Source organism: Ovis canadensis, chromosome 9, assembly GCF_042477335.2.
Source record: "Ovis canadensis isolate MfBH-ARS-UI-01 breed Bighorn chromosome 9, ARS-UI_OviCan_v2, whole genome shotgun sequence".
NCBI classification, from domain to species: Eukaryota; Metazoa; Chordata; class Mammalia; order Artiodactyla; family Bovidae; genus Ovis; species Ovis canadensis.
The window spans coordinates 5,731,219-5,753,982 of record NC_091253.1 but is presented as its reverse complement, the minus strand read 5'-3'; positions in this window follow the sequence as shown (position 1 = coordinate 5,753,982).

The window sequence follows — 22,764 nt, the reverse complement described above, 5'->3', positions numbered from 1 at the left end:
TGAGGCTTCTCGAGGCTAATCACGTCTAACCACTGGAACTTCCAAAGGGTCCTTCACACCCTTGCTGCAACTCAAGAAGTTCCCCGACATACCCCTCTCCACTCGAGAGGAAGCACGTGGGGTCCCGCACACATCCAGGGGAGCCCCGTTTCCGCCTCCTAGCTCGAGATGAGGGATCCTTTCCCTGTTTCGTAGGTAAAAAATTCCCAGTGTTCCCGTCGCATCTCAAGAGGAGGCGCTCTCCACAGGAAAGACGAGAGGAACTCCAGGGTCGTGCCACCATTCCAAGAGTCCCCCAGATGTGTCAGTCCATTCCAGAGGAACCTGTTTTCCCTGCACTGCCTTGACGTTCAAGCCGAGGATCGACTCCCACCACGTGTGCACGTGGGACAGCCCTGTGGGAAAGCCTCGTGGGAAAGCCTCGTGGGAAAGACTCGAGGGTAAACCATAGATCCTTTGATCCACGCGGCGGACTGCGTGACACTGCTGCTACCGCTCTGGAGGAAAGCGCAAGTGCATGCCCGCATTCGAGACGAGGACTGACTCCCCTGGGGAGACTCCAGAAGTACCCCAAGATCCATGTCAGCACTGGAGAGGAATCCTCAGGTTCCGGCCCCGACTCCACACAAGGTCTTAGGCCCCGGCATCGACGGCAGAGGAATCCCCAGAGGAACTCGCATGGGGACTGGCCTTTCCTGAGGCCACCAGAGCGGGTCCCTGAGGTCCCCGTCGTAAGTCGAGAGCACCTGCCGTAACTCGAGAAAATCCAGGAGGTTTTGCCCTCCAGGCGAGATGAGGCCCATTTCCGCTGAGGCTTCTCGAGGCCAATCACATCTAACCACTGGAACTTCCAAAGGGTCCTTCACACCCTTGCTGCTACTCAAGAAGTTCCCCGACATACCCGTCTCCACTCGATAGGAAGCACGTGGTATCCTGCACACATCCAGGGGAGCCCCGTTTCCGCCTCCTAGCTCGAGATGAGGGATCCTTTCCCTGTTTCGTAGGGAAAGAATTCCCGACGTTCCTGTCGCATCTCAAGAGGAGGCGCTCTCCACAGGAAAGGCGAGATTAACTCCAGGGTCGTGCCACCATTCCAAGAGTCCCCCAGATGTGTCAGTCCATTCCAGAGGAACCTGTTTTCCCTGCACTGCCTTGACGTTCAAGCCGAGGATCCACTCCCACCACGTGTGCACGTGGGACAGCCCTGTGGGAAAGCCTCGTGGGAAAGCCTCGTGGGAAAGACTCGAGGGAAAACCATAGATCCTTTGATCCACGCGGCAGACTGCGTGACACTGCTGCTACCGCTCTGGAGGAAAGCACAAGTACATGCCCGCATTCGAGACTAGGACTGACTCCCCTGGGGAGACTCCAGAAGTACCCCATGATCCATGTCAGCACTGGAGAGGAATAATCAGGTTCCGGCCCCGACTCCACACAAGGTCTTAGGCCCCGGCATCAATGGGAGAGGAATCCCGAGAGGCCCCCGAGGAACTCGCATGGGGACTGGCCTTTACTGAGGCCACCAGAGCGGGTCCCTGAGGTCCCCGTCGTAAGTCGAGAGCACCTGCCGCAACTCGAGAAAATCCAGGAGGTTTTGCCCTCCAGGCGAGATGAGGCCCATTTCCGCTGAGGCTTCTCGAGGCTAATCACATCTAACCACTGGAACTTCCAAAGGGTCCTTCACACCCTTGCTGCAACTCAAGAAGTTCCCCGACATACCCGTCTCCACTCGAGAGGAAGCACGTGGGGTCCCGCACACATCCAGGGGAGCCCCGTTTCCGCCTCCTAGCTCGAGATGAGGGATCCTTTCCCTGTTTCTTAGGGAAAGAATTCCCGGGGTTCCCGTCGCATCTCAAGAGGAGGCGCTCTCCACAGGAGAGGCGAGAGGAACTCCAGGGTCGTGCCACCATTCCAAGAGACGCCCAGATGTGTCAGTCCATTCCAGAGGAACCTGTTTTCCCTGCACTGCCTTGACGTTCAAGCCGAGGATCGACTCCCACCACCTGTGCACGTGGGACAGCCCTGTGGGAAAGCCTCGTGGGAAAGCCTCGTGGGAAAGACTCGAGGGAAAACCATAGATCCTTTGATCCACGCGGCGGACTGCGTGACACTGCTGCTACCGCTCTGGAGGAAAGCGCAAGTGCATGCCCGCATTCGAGACGAGGACTGACTCCCCTGGGGAGACTCCAGAAGTACCCCGAGATCCATGTCAGCACTGGAGAGGAATCCTCAGGTTCCGGCCCCGACTCCACACAAGGTCTTAGGCCCCGGCATCGACGGGAGAGGAATCCCCAGAGGAACTCGCATGGGGACTGGCCTTTCCTGAGGCCACCAGAGCGGGTCCCTGAGGTCCCCGTCGTAAGTCGAGAGCACCTGCTGCAACTCGAGAAAATCCAGGAGGTTTTGCCCTCCAGGCGAGATGAGGCCCATTTCCGCTGAGGCTTCTCGAGGCTAATCACGTCTAACCACTGGAACTTCCAAAGGGTCCTTCACACCCTTGCTGCAACTCAAGAAGTTCCCCGACATACCCGTCTCCACTCGAGAGGAAGCACGTGGGGTCCCGCACACATCCAGGGGAGCCCCGTTTCCGCCTCCTAGCTCGAGATGAGGGATCCTTTCCCTGTTCGTAGGTAAAAAATTCCCGGTGTTCCCGTCGCATCTCAAGAGGAGGCGCTCTCCACAGGAAAGGCGAGAGGAACTCCAGGGTCGTGCCACCATTCCAAGAGTCCCCCAGATGTGTCAGTCCATTCCAGAGGAACCTGTTTTCCCTGCACTGCCTTGACGTTCAAGCCGAGGATCGACTCCCACCACGTGTGCACGTGGGACAGTCCTGTGGGAAAGCCTCGTGGGAAAGCCTCGTGGGAAAGACTCGAGGGAAAACCATAGATCCTTTGATCCACGCGGCGGACTGCGTGACACTGCTGCTACCCCTCTGGAGGAAAGCGCAAGTGCATGCCCGCATTCGAGACGAGGACTGACTCCCCTGGGGAGACTCCAGAAGTACCCCAAGATCCATGTCAGCACTGGAGAGGAATCCTCAGGTTCCGGCCCCGACTCCACACAAGGTCTTAGGCCCCGGCATCGACGGGAGAGGAATCCCGAGAGGCCCCCGAGGAACTCGCATGGGGACTGGCCTTTCCTGAAGCCACCAGAGCGGGTCCCTAAGGTCCCCGTCGTAAGTCGAGAGCACCTGCCGCAACTCGAGAAAATTCAGGAGGTTTTGCCCTCCAGGCGAGATGAGGCCCATTTCCGCTGAGGCTTCTCAAGGCTAATCACGTCTAACCACTGGAACTTCCAAAGGGTCCTTCACACCCTTGTTGCAACTCAAGAAGTTCCCCGACATACCCGTCTCCACTCGAGAGGAAGCACGTGGGGTCCCGCACACATCCAGGGGAGCCCCGTTTCCGCCTCCTAGCTCGAGATGAGGGATCCTTTCCCTGTTTCGTAGGGAAAGAATTCCCGGCGTTCCCGTCGCATCTCAAGAGGAGGCGCTCTCCACAGGAGAGGCGAGAGGAACTCCAGGGTCGTGCCACCATTCCAAGAGTCCCCCAGATGTGTCAGTCCATTCCAGAGGAACCTGTTTTCCCTGCACTGCCTTGACGTTCAAGCCGAGGATCGACTCCCACCACGTGTGCACGTGGGACAGCCCTGTGGGAAAGCCTCGTGGGAAAGCCTCGTGGGAAAGACTCGAGGGAAAACCATAGATCCTTTGATCCACGCGGCGGACTGCGTGACACTGCTGCTACCGCTCTGGAGGAAAGCGCAAGTGCATGCCCGCATTCGAGACGAGGACTGACTCCCCTGGGGAGACTCCAGAAGTACCCCAAGATCCATGTCAGCACTGGAGAGGAATCCTCAGGTTGCGGCCCCGACTCCACACAAGGTCTTAGGCCCCGGCATCGACGGGAGAGGAATCCCGAGAGGCCCCCGAGGAACTCGCATGGGGACTGGCCTTTCCTGAGGCCACCAGAGCGGGTCCCTGAGGTCCCCGTCGTAAGTCGAGAGCACCTGCCGCAACTCGAGAAAATCCAGGAGGTTTTGCCCTCCAGGCGAGATGAGGCCCATTTCCGCTGAGGCTTCTCGAGGCTAATCACGTCTAACCACTGGAACTTCCAAAGGGTCCTTCACAACCTTGTTGCAACTCAAGAAGTTCCCCGACATACCCGTCTCCACTCGAGAGGAAGAACGTGGGGTCCCGCACACATCCAGGGGAGCCCCGTTTCCGCCTCCTAGCTCGAGATGAGGGATCCTTTCCCTGTTTCGTAGGGAAAGAATTCCCGGCGTTCCTGTCGCATCTCAAGAGGAGGCGCTCTCCACAGGAAAGGCGAGAGGAACTCCAGGGTCGTGCCACCATTCCAAGAGTCCCCCAGATGTGTCAGTCCATTCCAGAGGAACCTGTTTTCCCTGCACTGCCTTGACGTTCAAGCCGAGGATCCACTCCCACCACGTGTGCACGTGGGACAGCCCTGTGGGAAAGCCTCGTGGGAAAGCCTCGTGGGAAAGACTCGAGGGAAAACCATAGATCCTTTGATCCACGCGGCGGACTGCGTGACACTGCTGCTACCGCTCTGGAGGAAAGCGCAAGTGCATGCCCGCATTCGAGACGAGGACTGACTCCCCTGGGGAGACTCCAGAAGTACCCCAAGATCCAAGTCAGCACTGGAGAGGAATCCTCAGGTTCCGGCCCCGACTCCACACAAGGTCTTAGGCCCCGGCAACGACGGGAGAGGAATCCCGAGAGGCCTCCGAGGAACTCGCATGGGGACTGGCCTTTCCTGAGGCCACCAGAGCGGGTCCCTGAGGTCCCCGTCGTAAGTCGAGAGCTCCTGCCGCAACTCGAGAAAATCCAGGAGGTTTTGCCCTCCAGGCGAGATGAGGCCCATTTCCGCTGAGGCTTCTCGAGGCTAATCACGTCTAACCACTGGAACTTCCAAAGGGTCCTTCACACCCTTGCTGCAACTCAAGAAGTTCCCCGACATACCCGTCTCCACTCGAGAGGAAGCACGTGGGGTCCCGCACACATCCAGGGGAGCCCCGTTTCCGCCTCCTAGCTCGAGATGAGGGATCCTTTCCCTGTTTCTTAGGGAAAGAATTCCCGGTGTTCCCATCGCATCTCAAGAGGAGGCGCTCTCCACAGGAAAGGCGAGAGGAACTCCAGGGTCGTGCCACCATTCCAAGAGTCCCCCAGATGTGTCAGTCCATTCCAGAGGAACCTGTTTTCCCTGCACTGCCTTGACGTTCAAGCCGAGGATCGAATCCCACCACGTGTGCACGTGGGACAGCCCTGCGGGAAAGCCTCGTGGGAAAGCCTCGTGGGAAAGACTCGAGGGAAAACCATAGATCCTTTGATCCACGCGGCGGACTGCGTGACACTGCTGCTACCGCTCTGGAGGAAAGCGCAAGTGCATGCCCGCATTCGAGACGAGGACTGACTCCCCTGGGGAGACTCCAGAAGTACCCCAAGATCCATGTCAGCACTGGAGAGGAATCCTCAGGTTCCGGCCCAGACTCCACAGAAGGTCTTAGGCCCCGGCATCGACGGGAGAGGAATCCCGAGAGGCCCCCGAGGAACTCGCATGGGGACTGGCCTTTCCTGAGGCCACCAGAGCGGTCCCTGAGGTCCCCGTCGTAAGTCGAGAGCACCTGCCGCAACTCGAGAAAATCCAGGAGGTTTTGCCCTCCAGGCGAGATGAGGCCCATTTCCGCTGAGGCTTCTCGAGGCTAATCACGTCTAACCACTGGAACTTCCAAAGGGTCCTTCACACCCTTGCTGCAACTCAAGAAGTTCCCCGACATACCCGTCTCCACTCGAGAGGAAGCACGTGGGGTCCCGCACACATCCAGGGGAGCCCCGTTTCCGCCTCCTAGCTCGAGATGAGGGATCCTTTCCCTGTTTCGTAGGTAAAGAATTCCCGGCGTTCCCGTCGCATCTCAAGAGGAGGCGCTCTCCACAGGAAAGGCGAGAGGAACTCCAGGGTCGTGCCACCATTCCAAGAGTCCCCCAGATGTGTCAGTCCATTCCAGAGGAACCTGTTTTCCCTGCACTGCCTTGACGTTCAAGCCGAGGATCGACTCCCACCACGTGTGCACGTGGGACAGCCCTGTGGGAAAGCCTCGTGGGAAAGCCTCGTGGGAAAGACTCGAGGGAAAACCATAGATCCTTTGATCCACGCGGCGGACTGCGTGACACTGCTGCTACCGCTCTGGAGGAAAGCCCAAGTGCATGCCCGCATTCGAGACGAGGACTGACTCCCCTGGGGAGACTCCAGAAGTACCCCAAGATCCATGTCAGCACTGGAGAGGAATCCTCAGGTTCCGGCCCCGACTCCACACAAGGTCTTAGGCCCCGGCATCGACGGGAGAGGAATCCCAAGAGGCCCCCGATGAACTCGCATGGGGACTGGCCTTTCCTGAGGCCAACAGAGCGGGTCCCTGAGGTCCCCGTCGTAAGTCGAGAGCACCTGCCGCAACTCGAGAAAATCCAGGAGGTTTTGCCCTCCAGGCGAGATGAGGCCCATTTCCGCTGAGGCTTCTCGAGGCCAATCACATCTAACCACTGGAACTTCCAAAGGGTCCTTCACACCCTTGCTGCTACTCAAGAAGTTCCCCGACATACCCGTCTCCACTCGAGAGGAAGCACGTGGTATCCCGCACACATCCAGGGGAGCCCCGTTTCCGCCTCCTAGCTCGAGATGAGGGATCCTTTCCCTGTTTCGTAGGGAAAGAATTCCCGACGTTCCTGTCGCATCTCAAGAGGAGGCGCTCTCCACAGGAAAGGCGAGAGGAACTCCAGGGTCGTGCCACCATTCCAAGAGTCCCCCAGATGTGTCAGTCCATTCCAGAGGAACCTGTTTTCCCTGCACTGCCTTGACGTTCAAGCCGAGGATCCACTCCCACCACGTGTGCACGTGGGACAGCCCTGTGGGAAAGCCTCGTGGGAAAGCCTCGTGGGAAAGACTCGAGGGAAAACCATAGATCCTTTGATCCACGCGGCAGACTGCGTGACACTGCTGCTACCGCTCTGGAGGAAAGCGCAAGTACATGCCCGCATTCGAGACTAGGACTGACTCCCCTGGGGAGACTCCAGAAGTACCCCATGATCCATGTCAGCACTGGAGAGGAATAATCAGGTTCCGGCCCCGACTCCACACAAGGTCTTAGGCCCCGGCATCAATGGGAGAGGAATCCCGAGAGGCCCCCGAGGAACTCGCATGGGGACTGGCCTTTACTGAGGTCACCAGAGCGGGTCCCTGAGGTCCCCGTCGTAAGTCGAGAGCACATGCCGCAACTCGAGAAAATCCAGGAGGTTTTGCCCTCCAGGCGAGATGAGGCCCATTTCCGCTGAGGCTTCTCGAGGCTAATCACATCTAACCACTGGAACTTCCAAAGGGTCCTTCACACCCTTGCTGCAACTCAAGAAGTTCCCCGACATACCCGTCTCCACTCGAGAGGAAGCACGTGGGGTCCCGCACACATCCAGGGGAGCCCCGTTTCCGCCTCCTAGCTCGAGATGAGGGATCCTTTCCCTGTTTCTTAGGGAAAGAATTCCCGGGGTTCCCGTCGCATCTCAAGAGGAGGCGCTCTCCACAGGAGAGGCGAGAGGAACTCCAGGGTCGTCCCACCATTCCAAGAGACGCCCAGATGTGTCAGTCCATTCCAGAGGAACCTGTTTTCCCTGCACTGCCTTGACGTTCAAGCCGAGGATCGACTCCCACCACCTGTGCACGTGGGACAGCCCTGTGGGAAAGCCTCGTGGGAAAGCCTCGTGGGAAAGACTCGAGGGAAAACCATAGATCCTTTGATCCACGCGGCGGACTGCGTGACACTGCTGCTACCGCTCTGGAGGAAAGCGCAAGTGCATGCCCGCATTCGAGACGAGGACTGACTCCCCTGGGGAGACTCCAGAAGTACCCCGAGATCCATGTCAGCACTGGAGAGGAATCCTCAGGTTCCGGCCCCGACTCCACACAAGGTCTTAGGCCCTGGCATCGACGGGAGAGGAATCCCCAGAGGAACTCGCATGGGGACTGGCCTTTCCTGAGGCCACCAGAGCGGGTCCCTGAGGTCCCCGTCGTAAGTCGAGAGCACCTGCCGCAACTCGAGAAAATCCAGGAGGTTTTGCCCTCCAGGCGAGATGAGGCCCATTTCCGCTGAGGCTTCTCGAGGCTAATCACATCTAACCACTGGAACTTCCAAAGGGTCCTTCACACCCTTGCTGCAACTCAAGAAGTTCCCCGACATACCCGTCTCCACTCGAGAGGAAGCACGTGGGGTCCCGCACACATCCAGGGGAGCCCCGTTTCCGCCTCCTAGCTCGAGATGAGGGATCCTTTCCCTGTTCGTAGGTAAAAAATTCCCGGTGTTCCCGTCGCATCTCAAGAGGAGGCGCTCTCCACAGGAAAGGCGAGAGGAACTCCAGGGTCGTGCCACCATTCCAAGAGTCCCCCAGATGTGTCAGTCCATTCCAGAGGAACCTGTTTTCCCTGCACTGCCTTGACGTTCAAGCCGAGGATCGACTCCCACCACGTGTGCACGTGGGACAGTCCTGTGGGAAAGCCTCGTGGGAAAGCCTCGTGGGAAAGACTCGAGGGAAAACCATAGATCCTTTGATCCACGCGGCGGACTGCGTGACACTGCTGCTACCGCTCTGGAGGAAAGCGCAAGTGCATGCCCGCATTCGAGACGAGGACTGACTCCCCTGGGGAGACTCCAGAAGTACCCCAAGATCCATGTCAGCACTGGAGAGGAATCCTCAGGTTCCGGCCCCGACTCCACACAAGGTCTTAGGCCCCGGCATCGACGGGAGAGGAAACCGAGAGGCCCCCGAGGAACTCGCATGGGGACTGGCCTTTCCTGAAGCCACCAGAGCGGGTCCCTGAGGTCCCCGTCGTAAGTCGAGAGCACCTGCCGCAACTCGAGAAAATTCAGGAGGTTTTGCCCTCCAGGCGAGATGAGGCCCATTTCCGCTGAGGCTTCTCGAGGCTAATCACGTCTAACCACTGGAACTTCCAAAGGGTCCTTCACACCCTTGTTGCAACTCAAGAAGTTCCCCGACATACCCGTCTCCACTCGAGAGGAAGCACGTGGGGTCCCGCACACATCCAGGGGAGCCCCGTTTCCGCCTCCTAGCTCGAGATGAGGGATCCTTTCCCTGTTTCGTAGGGAAAGAATTCCCGGCGTTCCCGTCGCATCTCAAGAGGAGGCACTCTCCACAGGAGAGGCGAGAGGAACTCCAGGGTCGTGCCACCATTCCAAGAGTCCCCCAGATGTGTCAGTCCATTCCAGAGGAACCTGTTTTCCCTGCACTGCCTTGACGTTCAAGCCGAGGATCGACTCCCACCACGTGTGCACGTGGGACAGCCCTGTGGGAAAGCCTCGTGGGAAATCCTCGTGGGAAAGACTCGAGGGAAAACCATAGATCCTTTGATCCACGCGGCGGACTGCGTGACACTGCTGCTACCGCTCTGGAGGAAAGCGCAAGTGCATGCCCGCATTCGAGACGAGGACTGACTCCCCTGGGGAGACTCCAGAAGTACCCCAAGATCCATGTCAGCACTGGAGAGGAATCCTCAGGTTGCGGCCCCGACTCCACACAAGGTCTTAGGCCCCGGCATCGACGGGAGAGGAATCCCGAGAGGCCCCCGAGGAACTCGCATGGGGACTGGCCTTTCCTGAGGCCACCAGAGCGGGTCCCTGAGGTCCCCGTCGTAAGTCGAGAGCACCTGCCGCAACTCGAGAAAATCCAGGAGGTTTTGCCCTCCAGGCGAGATGAGACCCATTTCCGCTGAGGCTTCTCGAGGCTAATCACGTCTAACCACTGGAACTTCCAAAGGGTCCTTCACAACCTTGTTGCAACTCAAGAAGTTCCCCGACATACCCGTCTCCACTCGAGAGGAAGCACGTGGGGTCCCGCACACATCCAGGGGAGCCCCGTTTCCGCCTCCTAGCTCGAGATGAGGGATCCTTTCCCTGTTTCATAGGGAAAGAATTCCCGGCGTTCCTGTCGCATCTCAAGAGGAGGCGCTCTCCACAGGAAAGGCGAGAGGAACTCCAGGGTCGTGCCACCATTCCAAGAGTCCCCCAGATGTGTCAGTCCATTCCAGAGGAACCTGTTTTCCCTGCACTGCCTTGACGTTCAAGCCGAGGATCGACTCCCACCACGTGTGCACGTGGGACAGCCCTGTGGGAAAGCCTCGTGGGAAAGCCTCGTGGGAAAGACTCGAGGGAAAACCATAGATCCTTTGATCCACGCGGCGGACTGCGTGACACTGCTGCTACCGCTCTGGAGGAAAGCGCAAGTGCATGCCCGCATTCGAGACGAGGACTGACTCCCCTGGGGAGACTCCAGAAGTACCCCAAGATCCAAGTCAGCACTGGAGAGGAATCCTCAGGTTCCGGCCCCGACTCCACACAAGGTCTTAGGCCCCGGCAACGACGGGAGAGGAATCCCGAGAGGCCTCCGAGGAACTCGCATGGGGACTGGCCTTTCCTGAGGCCACCAGAGCGGGTCCCTGAGGTCCCCGTCGTAAGTCGAGAGCACCTGCCGCAACTCGAGAAAATCCAGGAGGTTTTGCCCTCCAGGCGAGATGAGGCCCATTTCCGCTGAGGCTTCTCCAGGCTAATCACGTCTAACCACTGGAACTTCCAAAGGGTCCTTCACACCCTTGCTGCAACTCAAGAAGTTCCCCGACATACCCGTCTCCACTCGAGAGGAAGCACGTGGGGTCCCGCACACATCCAGGGGAGCCCCGTTTCCGCCTCCTAGCTCGAGATGAGGGTTCCTTTCCCTGTTTCTTAGGGAAAGAATTCCCGGTGTTCCCATCGCATCTCAAGAGGAGGCGCTCTCCACAGGAAAGGCGAGAGGAACTCCAGGGTCGTGCCACCATTCCAAGAGTCCCCCAGATGTGTCAGTCCATTCCAGAGGAACCTGTTTTCCCTGCACTGCCTTGACGTTCAAGCCGAGGATCGAATCCCACCACGTGTGCACGTGGGACAGCCCTGCGGGAAAGCCTCGTGGGAAAGACTCGAGGGAAAACCATAGATCCTTTGATCCACGCGGCGGACTGCGTGACACTGCTGCTACCGCTCTGGAGGAAAGCGCAAGTGCATGCCCGCATTCGAGACGAGGACTGACTCCCCTGGGGAGACTCCAGAAGTACCCCAAGATCCATGTCAGCACTGGAGAGGAATCCTCAGGTTCCGGCCCAGACTCCACAGAAGGTCTTAGGCCCCGGCATCGACGGGAGAGGAATCCCGAGAGGCCCCCGAGGAACTCGCATGGGGACTGGCCTTTCCTGAGGCCACCAGAGCGGTCCATGAGGTCCCCGTCGTAAGTCGAGAGCACCTGCCACAACTCGAGAAAATCCAGGAGGTTTTGCCCTCCAGGCGAGATGAGGCCCATTTCCGCTGAGGCTTCTCGAGGCTAATCACGTCTAACCACTGGAACTTCCAAAGGGTCCTTCACACCCTTGCTTCAACTCAAGAAGTTCCCCGACATACCCGTCTCCACTCGAGAGGAAGCACGTGGGGTCCCGCACACATCCAGGGGAGCCCCGTTTCCGCCTCCTAGCTCGAGATGAGGGATCCTTTCCCTGTTTCGTAGGTAAAGAATTCCCGGCGTTCCCGTCGCATCTCAAGAGGAGGCGCTCTCCACAGGAAAGGCGAGAGGAACTCCAGGGTCGTGCCACCATTCCAAGAGTCCCCCAGATGTGTCAGTCCATTCCAGAGGAACCTGTTTTCCCTGCACTGCCTTGACGTTCAAGCCGAGGATCGACTCCCACCACGTGTGCACGTGGGACAGCCCTGTGGGAAAGCCTCGTGGGAAAGCCTCGTGGGAAAGACTCGAGGGAAAACCATAGATCCTTTGATCCACGCGGCGGACTGCGTGACACTGCTGCTACCGCTCTGGAGGAAAGCCCAAGTGCATGCCCGCATTCGAGACGAGGACTGACTCCCCTGGGGAGACTCCAGAAGTACCCCAAGATCCATGTCAGCACTGGAGAGGAATCCTCAGGTTCCGGCCCCGACTCCACACAAGGTCTTAGGCCCCGGCATCGACGGGAGAGGAATCCCAAGAGGCCCCCGATGAACTCGCATGGGGACTGGCCTTACCTGAGGCCACCAGAGCGGGTCCCTGAGGTCCCCGTCGTAAGTCGAGAGCACCTGCCGCAACTCGAGAAAATCCAGGAGGTTTTGCCCTCCAGGCGAGATGAGGCCCATTTCCGCTGAGGCTTCTCGAGGCTAATCACGTCTAACCACTGGAACTTCCAAAGGGTCCTTCACACCCTTGCTGCAACTCAAGAAGTTCCCAGACATACCCGTCTCCACTCGAGAGGAAGCACATGGGGTCCCGCACACATCCAGGGGAACCCCGTTTCCGCCTCCTAGCTCGAGATGAGGGATCCTTTCCCTGTTTCGTAGGGAAAGAATTCCCGGCGTTCCCATCGCATCTCAAGAGGAGGCGCTCTCCACAGGAAAGGCGAGAGGAACTCCAGGGTCGTGCCACCATTCCAAGAGTCCCCCAGATGTGTCAATCCATTCCAGAGGAACCTGTTTTCCCTGCACTGCCTTGACGTTCAAGTCGAGGATCGACTCCCACCACGTGTGCACGTGGGACAGCCCTGTGGGAAAGCCTCGTGGAAAAGCCTCGTGGGAAAGACTCGAGGGAAAACCATAGATCCTTTGATCCACGCGGCGGACTGCGTGACACTGCTGCTACCGCTCTGGAGGAAAGCGCAAGTGCATGCCCGCATTCGAGACGAGGACTGACTCCCCTGGGGAGACTCCAGAAGTACCCCAAGATCCATGTCAGCACTGGAGAGGAATCCTCAGGTTCCGGCCCCGACTCCACACAAGGTCTTAGGTCCCGGCATCGACGGGAGAGAAATCCCGAGAGGCCCCCGAGGAACTCGCATGGGGACTGGCCTTTCCTGAGGTCACCAGAGCGGGTCCCTGAGGTCCCCGTCGTAAGTCGAGAGCACCTGCCGCAACTCGAGAAAATCCAGGAGATTTTGCCCTCCAGGCGAGATGAAGCCCATTTCCGCTGAGGCTTCTCGAGGCTAATCACATCTAACAACTGGAACTTCCAAAGGGTCCTTCACACCCTTGCTGCAACTCTAGAAGTTCCCCGACATACCCGTCTCCACTCGAGAGGAAGCACGTGGGGTCCCGCAAACATACAGGGGAGCCCCATTTCCGCCTCCTAGCTCGAGATGAGGGATCCTTTCCCTGTTTCGTAGGGAAAGAATTCCCGGCGTTCCCGTCGCATCTCAAGAGGAGGCGCTCTCCACAGGAAAGGCGAGAGGAACTCCAGGGTCGTGCCACCATTCCAAGAGTCCCCCAGATGTGTCAGTCCATTCCAGAGGAACCTGTTTTCCCTGCACTGCCTTGACGTTCAAGCCGAGAATCGAGTCCCACCACGTGTGCACGTGGGACAGCCCTGTGGAAAGCCTCGTGGGAAAGCCTCGTGGGAAAGACTCGAGGGAAAACCATAGATCCTTTGATCCACGCGGCGGACTGCGTGACACTGCTGCTACCGCTCTGGAGGAAAGCGCAAGTGCATGCCCGCATTCGAGACGAGGACTGACTCCCCTGGGGAGACTCCAGAAGTACCCCAAGATCCATGTCAGCACTGGAGAGGAATCCTCAGGTTCCGGCCCAGACTCCACACAAGGTCTTAGGCCCCGGCATCGACGGGAGAGAAATCCCGAGAGGCCCCCGAGGAACTCGCATGGGGACTGGCCTTTCCTGAGGTCACCAGAGCGGGTCCCTGAGGTCCCCGTCGTAAGTCGAGAGCACCTGCCGCAACTCGAGAAAATCCAGGAGGTTTTGCCCTCCAGGCGAGATGAAGCCCATTTCGGCTGAGGCTTCTCGAGGCTAATCACATCTAACAACTGGAACTTCCAAAGGGTCCTTCACACCCTTGCTGCAACTCTAGAAGTTCCCCGACATACCCGTCTCCACTCGAGAGGAAGCACGTGGGGTCCCGCAAAAATCCTGGGGAGCCCCATTTCCGCCTCCTAGCTCGAGATGAGGGATCCTTTCCCTGTTTCGTAGGGAAAGAATTACCGGCGTTCCCGTCGCATCTCAAGAGGAGGCGCTCTCCACAGGAAAGGCGAGAGGAACTCCAGGGTTGTGCCACCATTCCAAGAGTCCCCCAGATGTGTCAGTCCATTCCAGAGGAACCTGTTTTCCCTGCACTGCCTTGACGTTCAAGCCGAGAATCGAGTCCCACCACGTGTGCACGTGGGACAGCCCTGTGGAAAGCCTCGTGGGAAAGCCTCGTGGGAAAGACTCGAGGGAAAACCATAGATCCTTTGATCCACGCGGCGGACTGCGTGACACTGCTGCTACCGCTCTGGAGGAAAGCGCAAGTGCATGCCCGCATTCGAGACGAGGACTGACTCCCCTGGGGAGACTCCAGAAGTAGCCCAAGATCCATGTCAGCACTGGAGAGGAATCCTCAGGTTCCGGCCCCGACTCCACACAAGGTCTTAGGCCCCGGCATCGACGGGAGAGAAATCCCGAGAGGCCCCCGAGGAACTCGCATGGGGACTGGCCTTTCCTGAGGTCACCAGAGCGGGTCCCTGAGGTCCCCGTCGTAAGTCGAGAGCACCTGCCGCAACTCGAGAAAATCCAGGAGATTTTGCCCTCCAGGTGAGATGAAGCCCATTTCCGCTGAGGCTTCTCGAGGCTAATCACATCTAACAACTGAAACTTCCAAAGGGTCCTTCACACCCTTGCTGCAACTCTAGAAGTTCCCCGACATACCCGTCTCCACTCGAGAGGAAGCACGTGGGGTCCCGCACACATCCAGGGTAGCCCCGTTTCCACCTCCTAGCTCGAGATGAGGGATCCTTTCCCTGTTTCGTAGGGAAAGAATTCCCGGCGTTCCCGTCGCATCTCAAGAGGAGGCACTCCCACAGGAAAGGCGAGAGGAACTCCAGGGTCGTGCCACCATTCCAAGAGACCCCATATGTGTCAGTCCATTCCAGAGGAACCTGTTTTCCCTGCACTGCCTTGACGTTCAAGCCGAGGATCGACTCCCACCACGTGTGCACGTGGGACAGCCCTGTGGGAAAGCTTCGTGGGAAAGCCTCGTGGGAAAGACTCGAGGGAAAACCATAGATCCTTTGATCCACGCGGCGGACTGCGTGACACTGCTGCTACCGCTCTGGAGGAAAGCGCAAGTGCATGCCCGCATTCGAAACGAGGACTGACTCCCCTGGGGAGACTCCAGAAGTACCCCAAGATCCATGTCAGCACTGGAGAGGAATCTTCTGGTTCCGGCCCCGACTCCACACAAGGTCTTCGGCCCCGGCATCTACGGGAGAGGAATCCCGAGAGGCCCCCGAGGAAGTCGCATGGGGACTGCCCTTTCCTGAGGCCACCAGAGCGGGTCCCTGAGGTCCCCGTCGTAAGTCGAGAGCACTTGCCGCAACTCGAGAAAATCCAGGAGGTTTTGCCCTCCAGGCGAGATGAGGCCCATTTCCACTGAGGCTTCTCGAGGCCAATCACATCTAACCACTGGAACTTCCAAAGGGTCCTTCACACCCTTGCTGCAACTCTAGAAGTTCCCCGACATACCCGTCTCCACTCGAGAGGAAGCACGTGGGGTCCCGCACACATCCAGGGTAGCCCCGTTTCCGCCTCCTAGCTCGAGATGAGGGATCCTTTCCCTGTTTCGTAGGGAAAGAATTCCCGGCGTTCCCGTCGCATCTCAAGAGGAGGCACTCCCACAGGAAAGGCGAGAGGAACTCCAGGGTCGTGCCACCATTCCAAGAGACCCCATATGTGTCAGTCCATTCCAGAGGAACCTGTTTTCCCTGCACTGCCTTGACGTTCAAGCCGAGGATCGACTCCCACCACGTGTGCACGTGGGACAGCCCTGTGGGAAAGCCTCGTGGGAAAGCCTCGTGGGAAAGACTCGAGGGAAAACCATAGATCCTTTGATCCACGCGGCGGACTGCGTGACACTGCTGCTACCGCTCTGGAGGAAAGCGCAAGTGCATGCCCGCATTCGAAACGAGGACTGACTCCCCTGGGGAGACTCCAGAAGTACCCCAAGATCCATGTCAGCACTGGAGAGGAATCCTCTGGTTCCGGCCCCGACTCCACACAAGGTCTTCGGCCCCGGCATCGACGGGAGAGGAATCCCGAAAGGCCCCCGAGGAAGTCGCATGGGGACTGCCCTTTCCTGAGGCCACCAGAGCGGGTCCCTGAGGTCCACGTCGTAAGTCGAGAGCACCTGCCGCAACTCGAGAAAATCCAGGAGGTTTTGCCCTCCAGGCGAGATGAGGCCCATTTCCGCTGAGGCTTCTCGAGGCCAATCACATCTAACCACTGGAACTTCCAAAGGGTCCTTCACACCCTTGCTGTAACTCAAGAAGTTCCCCGACATACCCGTCTCCACTCGAGAGGAAGCACGTGGGGTCCCGCAAAAATCCTGGGGAGCCCCATTTCCGCCTCCTAGCTCGAGATGAGGGATCCTTTCCCTGTTTCGTAGGGAAAGAATTACCGGCGTTCCCGTCGCATCTCAAGAGGAGGCGCTCTCCACAGGAAAGGCGAGAGGAACTCCAGGGTCGTGCCACCATTCCAAGAGTCCCCCAGATGTGTCAGTCCATTCCAGAGGAACCTGTTTTCCCTGCACTGCCTTGACGTTCAAGCCGAGAATCGAGTCCCACCACGTGTGCACGTGGGACAGCCCTGTGGAAAGCCTCGTGGGAAAGCCTCGTGGGAAAGACTCGAGGGAAAACCATAGATCCTTTGATCCACGCGGCGGACTGCGTGACACTGCTGCTACCGCTCTGGAGGAAAGCGCAAGTGCATGCCCGCATTCGAGACGAGGACTGACTCCCCTGGGGAGACTCCAGAAGTACCCCAAGATCCATGTCAGCACTGGAGAGGAATCCTCAGGTTCCGGCCCCGACTCCACACAAGGTCTTAGGCCCCGGCATCGACGGGAGAGAAATCCCGAGAGGCCCCCGAGGAACTCGCATGGGGACTGGCCTTTCCTGAGGTCACCAGAGCGGGTCCCTGAGGTCCCCGTCGTAAGTCGAGAGCACCTGCCGCAACTCGAGAAAATCCAGGAGATTTTGCCCTCCAGGCGAGATGAAGCCCATTTCTGCTGAGGCTTCTCGAGGCTAATCACATCTAACAACTGAAACTTCCAAAGGGTCCTTCACACCCTTGCTGCAACTCTAGAAGTTCCCCGACATACCCGTCTCCACTCGAGAGGAAGCACGTGGGGTCCCGCACACATCCAGGGTAGCCCCGTTTCCACCTCCTAGCTCGAGATGAGGGATCCCTTCCCTGTTTCGTAGGGAAAGAATTCCCGGCGTTCCCGTCGCATCTCAAGAGGAGGCACTCCCACAGGAAAGGCGAGAGGAACTCCAGGGTCGTGCCACCATTCCAAGAGACCCCATATGTGTCAGTCCATTCCAGAGGAACCTGTTTTCCCTGCACTGCCTTGACGTTCAAGCCGAGGATCGACTCCCACCACGTGTGCACGTGGGACAGCCCTGTGGGAAAGCTTCGTGGGAAAGCCTCGTGGGAAAGACTCGAGGGAAAACCATAGATCCTTTGATCCACGCGGCGGACTGCGTGACACTGCTGCTACCGCTCTGGAGGAAAGCGCAAGTGCATGCCCGCATTCGAAACGAGGACTGACTCCCCTGGGGAGACTCCAGAAGTACCCCAAGATCCATGTCAGCACTGGAGAGGAATCTTCTGGTTCCGGCCCCGACTCCACACAAGGTCTTCGGCCCCGGCATCTACGGGAGAGGAATCCCGAGAGGCCCCCGAGGAAGTCGCATGGGGACTGCCCTTTCCTGAGGCCACCAGAGCGGGTCCCTGAGGTCCCCGTCGTAAGTCGAGAGCACTTGCCGCAACTCGAGAAAATCCAGGAGGTTTTGCCCTCCAGGCGAGATGAGGCCCATTTCCACTGAGGCTTCTCGAGGCCAATCACATCTAACCACTGGAACTTCCAAAGGGTCCTTCACACCCTTGCTGCAACTCTAGAAGTTCCCCGACATACCCGTCTCCACTCGAGAGGAAGCACGTGGGGTCCCGCACACATCCAGGGTAGCCCCGTTTCCGCCTCCTAGCTCGAGATGAGGGATCCTTTCCCTGTTTCGTAGGGAAAGAATTCCCGGCGTTCCCGTCGCATCTCAAGAGGAGGCACTCCCACAGGAAAGGCGAGAGGAACTGCAGGGTCGTGCCACCATTCCAAGAGACCCCATATGTGTCAGTCCATTCCAGAGGAACCTGTTTTCCCTGCACTGCCTTGACGTTCAAGCCAAGGATCGACTCCCAACACGTGTGCACGTGGGACAGCCCTGTGGAAAGCCTCGTGGGAAAGCCTCGTGGGAAAGACTCGAGGGAAAACCATAGATCCTTTGATCCACGCGGCGGACTGCGTGACACTGCTGCTACCGCTCTGGAGGAAAGCGCAAGTGCATGCCCGCATTCGAGACGAGGACTGACTCCCCTGGGGAGACTCCAGAAGTACCCCAAGATCCATGTCAGCACTGGAGAGGAATCCTCAGGTTCCGGCCCCGACTCCACACAAGGTCTTAGGCCCCGGCATCGACGGGAGAGGAATCCCGAGAGGCCCCCGAGGAACTCGCATGGGGACTGGCCTTTCCTGAGGCCACCAGAGCGGGTCCCTGAGGTCCACGACGTAAGTCGAGAGCACCTGCCGCAACTCGAGAAAATCCAGGAGGTTTTGCCCTCCAGGTGAGATGAAGCCCATTTCCGCTGAGGCTTCTCGAGGCTAATCACATCTAACAACTGAAACTTCCAAAGGGTCCTTCACACCCTTGCTGCAACTCTAGAAGTTCCCCGACATACCCGTCTCCACTCGAGAGGAAGCACGTGGGGTCCCGCACACATCCAGGGTAGCCCCGTTTCCACCTCCTAGCTCGAGATGAGGGATCCTTTCCCTGTTTCGTAGGGAAAGAATTCCCGGCGTTCCCGTCGCATCTCAAGAGGAGGCACTCCCACAGGAAAGGCGAGAGGAACTCCAGGGTCGTGCCACCATTCCAAGAGACCCCATATGTGTCAGTCCATTACAGAGGAACCTGTTTTCCCTGCACTGCCTTGACGTTCAAGCCGAGGATCGACTCCCACCACGTGTGCACGTGGGACAGCCCTGTGGGAAAGCTTCGTGGGAAAGCCTCGTGGGAAAGACTCGAGGGAAAACCATAGATCCTTTGATCCACGCGGCGGACTGCGTGACACTGCTGCTACCGCTCTGGAGGAAAGCGCAAGTGCATGCCCGCATTCGAAACGAGGACTGACTCCCCTGGGGAGACTCCAGAAGTACCCCAAGATCCATGTCAGCACTGGAGAGGAATCTTCTGGTTCCGGCCCCGACTCCACACAAGGTCTTCGGCCCCGGCATCTACGGGAGAGGAATCCCGAGAGGCCCCCGAGGAAGTCGCATGGGGACTGCCCTTTCCTGAGGCCACCAGAGCGGGTCCCTGAGGTCCCCGTCGTAAGTCGAGAGCACTTGCCGCAACTCGAGAAAATCCAGGAGGTTTTGCCCTCCAGGCGAGATGAGGCCCATTTCCACTGAGGCTTCTCGAGGCCAATCACATCTAACCACTGGAACTTCCAAAGGGTCCTTCACACCCTTGCTGCAACTCTAGAAGTTCCCCGACATACCCGTCTCCACTCGAGAGGAAGCACGTGGGGTCCCGCACACATCCAGGGTAGCCCCGTTTCCGCCTCCTAGCTCGAGATGAGGGATCCTTTCCCTGTTTCGTAGGGAAAGAATTCCCGGCGTTCCCGTCGCATCTCAAGAGGAGGCACTCCCACAGGAAAGGCGAGAGGAACTGCAGGGTCGTGCCACCATTCCAAGAGACCCCATATGTGTCAGTCCATTCCAGAGGAACCTGTTTTCCCTGCACTGCCTTGACGTTCAAGCCGAGGATCGACTCCCACCACGTGTGCACGTGGGACAGCCCTGTGGGAAAGCCTCGTGGGAAAGCCTCGTGGGAAAGACTCGAGGGAAAACCATAGATCCTTTGATCCACGCGGCGGACTGCGTGACACTGCTGCTACCGCTCTGGAGGAAAACGCAAGTGCATGCCCGCATTCGAAACGAGGACTGACTCCCCTGGGGAGACTCCAGAAGTACCCCAAGATCCATGTCAGCACTGGAGAGGAATCCTCTGGTTCCGGCCCCGACTCCACACAAGGTCTTCGGCCCCGGCATCGACGGGAGAGGAATCCCGAAAGGCCCCCGAGGAAGTCGCATGGGGACTGCCCTTTCCTGAGGCCACCAGAGCGGGTCCCTGAGGTCCACGTCGTAAGTCGAGAGCACCTGCCGCAACTCGAGAAAATCCAGGAGGTTTTGCCCTCCAGGCGAGATGAGGCCCATTTCCGCTGAGGCTTCTCGAGGCCAATCACATCTAACCACTGGAATTTCCAAAGGGTCCTTCACACCCTTGCTGTAACTCAAGAAGTTCCCCGACATACCCGTCTCCACTCGAGAGGAAGCACGTGGGGTCCCGCAAAAATCCTGGGGAGCCCCATTTCCGCCTCCTAGCTCGAGATGAGGGATCCTTTCCCTGTTTCGTAGGGAAAGAATTACCGGCGTTCCCGTCGCATCTCAAGAGGAGGCGCTCTCCACAGGAAAGGCGAGAGGAACTCCAGGGTCGTGCCACCATTCCAAGAGTCCCCCAGATGTGTCAGTCCATTCCAGAGGAACCTGTTTTCCCTGCACTGCCTTGACGTTCAAGCCGAGAATCGAGTCCCACCACGTGTGCACGTGGGACAGCCCTGTGGAAAGCCTCGTGGGAAAGCCTCGTGGGAAAGACTCGAGGGAAAACCATAGATCCTTTGATCCACGCGGCGGACTGCGTGACACTGCTGCTACCGCTCTGGAGGAAAGCGCAAGTGCATGCCCGCATTCGAGACGAGGACTGACTCCCCTGGGGAGACTCCAGAAGTACCCCAAGATCCATGTCAGCACTGGAGAGGAATCCTCAGGTTCCGGCCCCGACTCCACACAAGGTCTTAGGCCCCGGCATCGACGGGAGAGAAATCCCGAGAGGCCCCCGAGGAACTCGCATGGGGACTGGCCTTTCCTGAGGTCACCAGAGCGGGTCCCTGAGGTCCCCGTCGTAAGTCGAGAGCACCTGCCGCAACTCGAGAAAATCCAGGAGATTTTGCCCTCCAGGCGAGATGAAGCCCATTTCCGCTGAGGCTTCTCGAGGCTAATCACATCTAACAACTGAAACTTCGAAAGGGTCCTTCACACCCTTGCTGCAACTCTAGAAGTTCCCCGACATACCCGTCTCCACTCGAGAGGAAGCACGTGGGGTCCCGCACACATCCAGGGTAGCCCCGTTTCCACCTCCTAGCTCGAGATGAGGGATCCTTTCCCTGTTTCGTAGGGAAAGAATTCCCGGCGTTCCCGTCGCATCTCAAGAGGAGGCACTCCCACAGGAAAGGCGAGAGGAACTCCAGGGTCGTGCCACCATTCCAAGAGACCCCATATGTGTCAGTCCATTCCAGAGGAACCTGTTTTCCCTGCACTGCCTTGACGTTCAAGCCGAGGATCGACTCCCACCACGTGTGCACGTGGGACAGCCCTGTGGGAAAGCTTCGTGGGAAAGCCTCGTGGGAAAGACTCGAGGGAAAACCATAGATCCTTTGATCCACGCGGCGGACTGCGTGACACTGCTGCTACCGCTCTGGAGGAAAGCGCAAGTGCATGCCCGCATTCGAAACGAGGACTGACTCCCCTGGGGAGACTCCAGAAGTACCCCAAGATCCATGTCAGCACTGGAGAGGAATCTTCTGGTTCCGGCCCCGACTCCACACAAGGTCTTCGGCCCCGGCATCTACGGGAGAGGAATCCCGAGAGGCCCCCGAGGAAGTCGCATGGGGACTGCCCTTTCCTGAGGCCACCAGAGCGGGTCCCTGAGGTCCCCGTCGTAAGTCGAGAGCACTTGCCGCAACTCGAGAAAATCCAGGAGGTTTTGCCCTCCAGGCGAGATGAGGCCCATTTCCACTGAGGCTTCTCGAGGCCAATCACATCTAACCACTGGAACTTCCAAAGGGTCCTTCACACCCTTGCTGCAACTCTAGAAGTTCCCCGACATACCCGTCTCCACTCGAGAGGAAGCACGTGGGGTCCCGCACACATCCAGGGTAGCCCCGTTTCCGCCTCCTAGCTCGAGATGAGGGATCCTTTCCCTGTTTCGTAGGGAAAGAATTCCCGGCGTTCCCGTCGCATCTCAAGAGGAGGCACTCCCACAGGAAAGGCGAGAGGAACTGCAGGGTCGTGCCACCATTCCAAGAGACCCCATATGTGTCAGTCCATTCCAGAGGAACCTGTTTTCCCTGCACTGCCTTGACGTTCAAGCCGAGGATCGACTCCCACCACGTGTGCACGTGGGACAGCCCTGTGGAAAGCCTCGTGGGAAAGCCTCGTGGGAAAGACTCGAGGGAAAACCATAGATCCTTTGATCCACGCGGCGGACTGCGTGACACTGCTGCTACCGCTCTGGAGGAAAGCGCAAGTGCATGCCCGCATTCGAGACGAGGACTGACTCCCCTGGGGAGACTCCAGAAGTACCCCAAGATCCATGTCAGCACTGGAGAGGAATCCTCAGGTTCCGGCCCCGACTCCACACAAGGTCTTAGGCCCCGGCATCGACGGGAGAGGAATCCCGAGAGGCCCCCGAGGAACTCGCATGGGGACTGGCCTTTCCTGAGGCCACCAGAGCGGGTCCCTGAGGTCCACGACGTAAG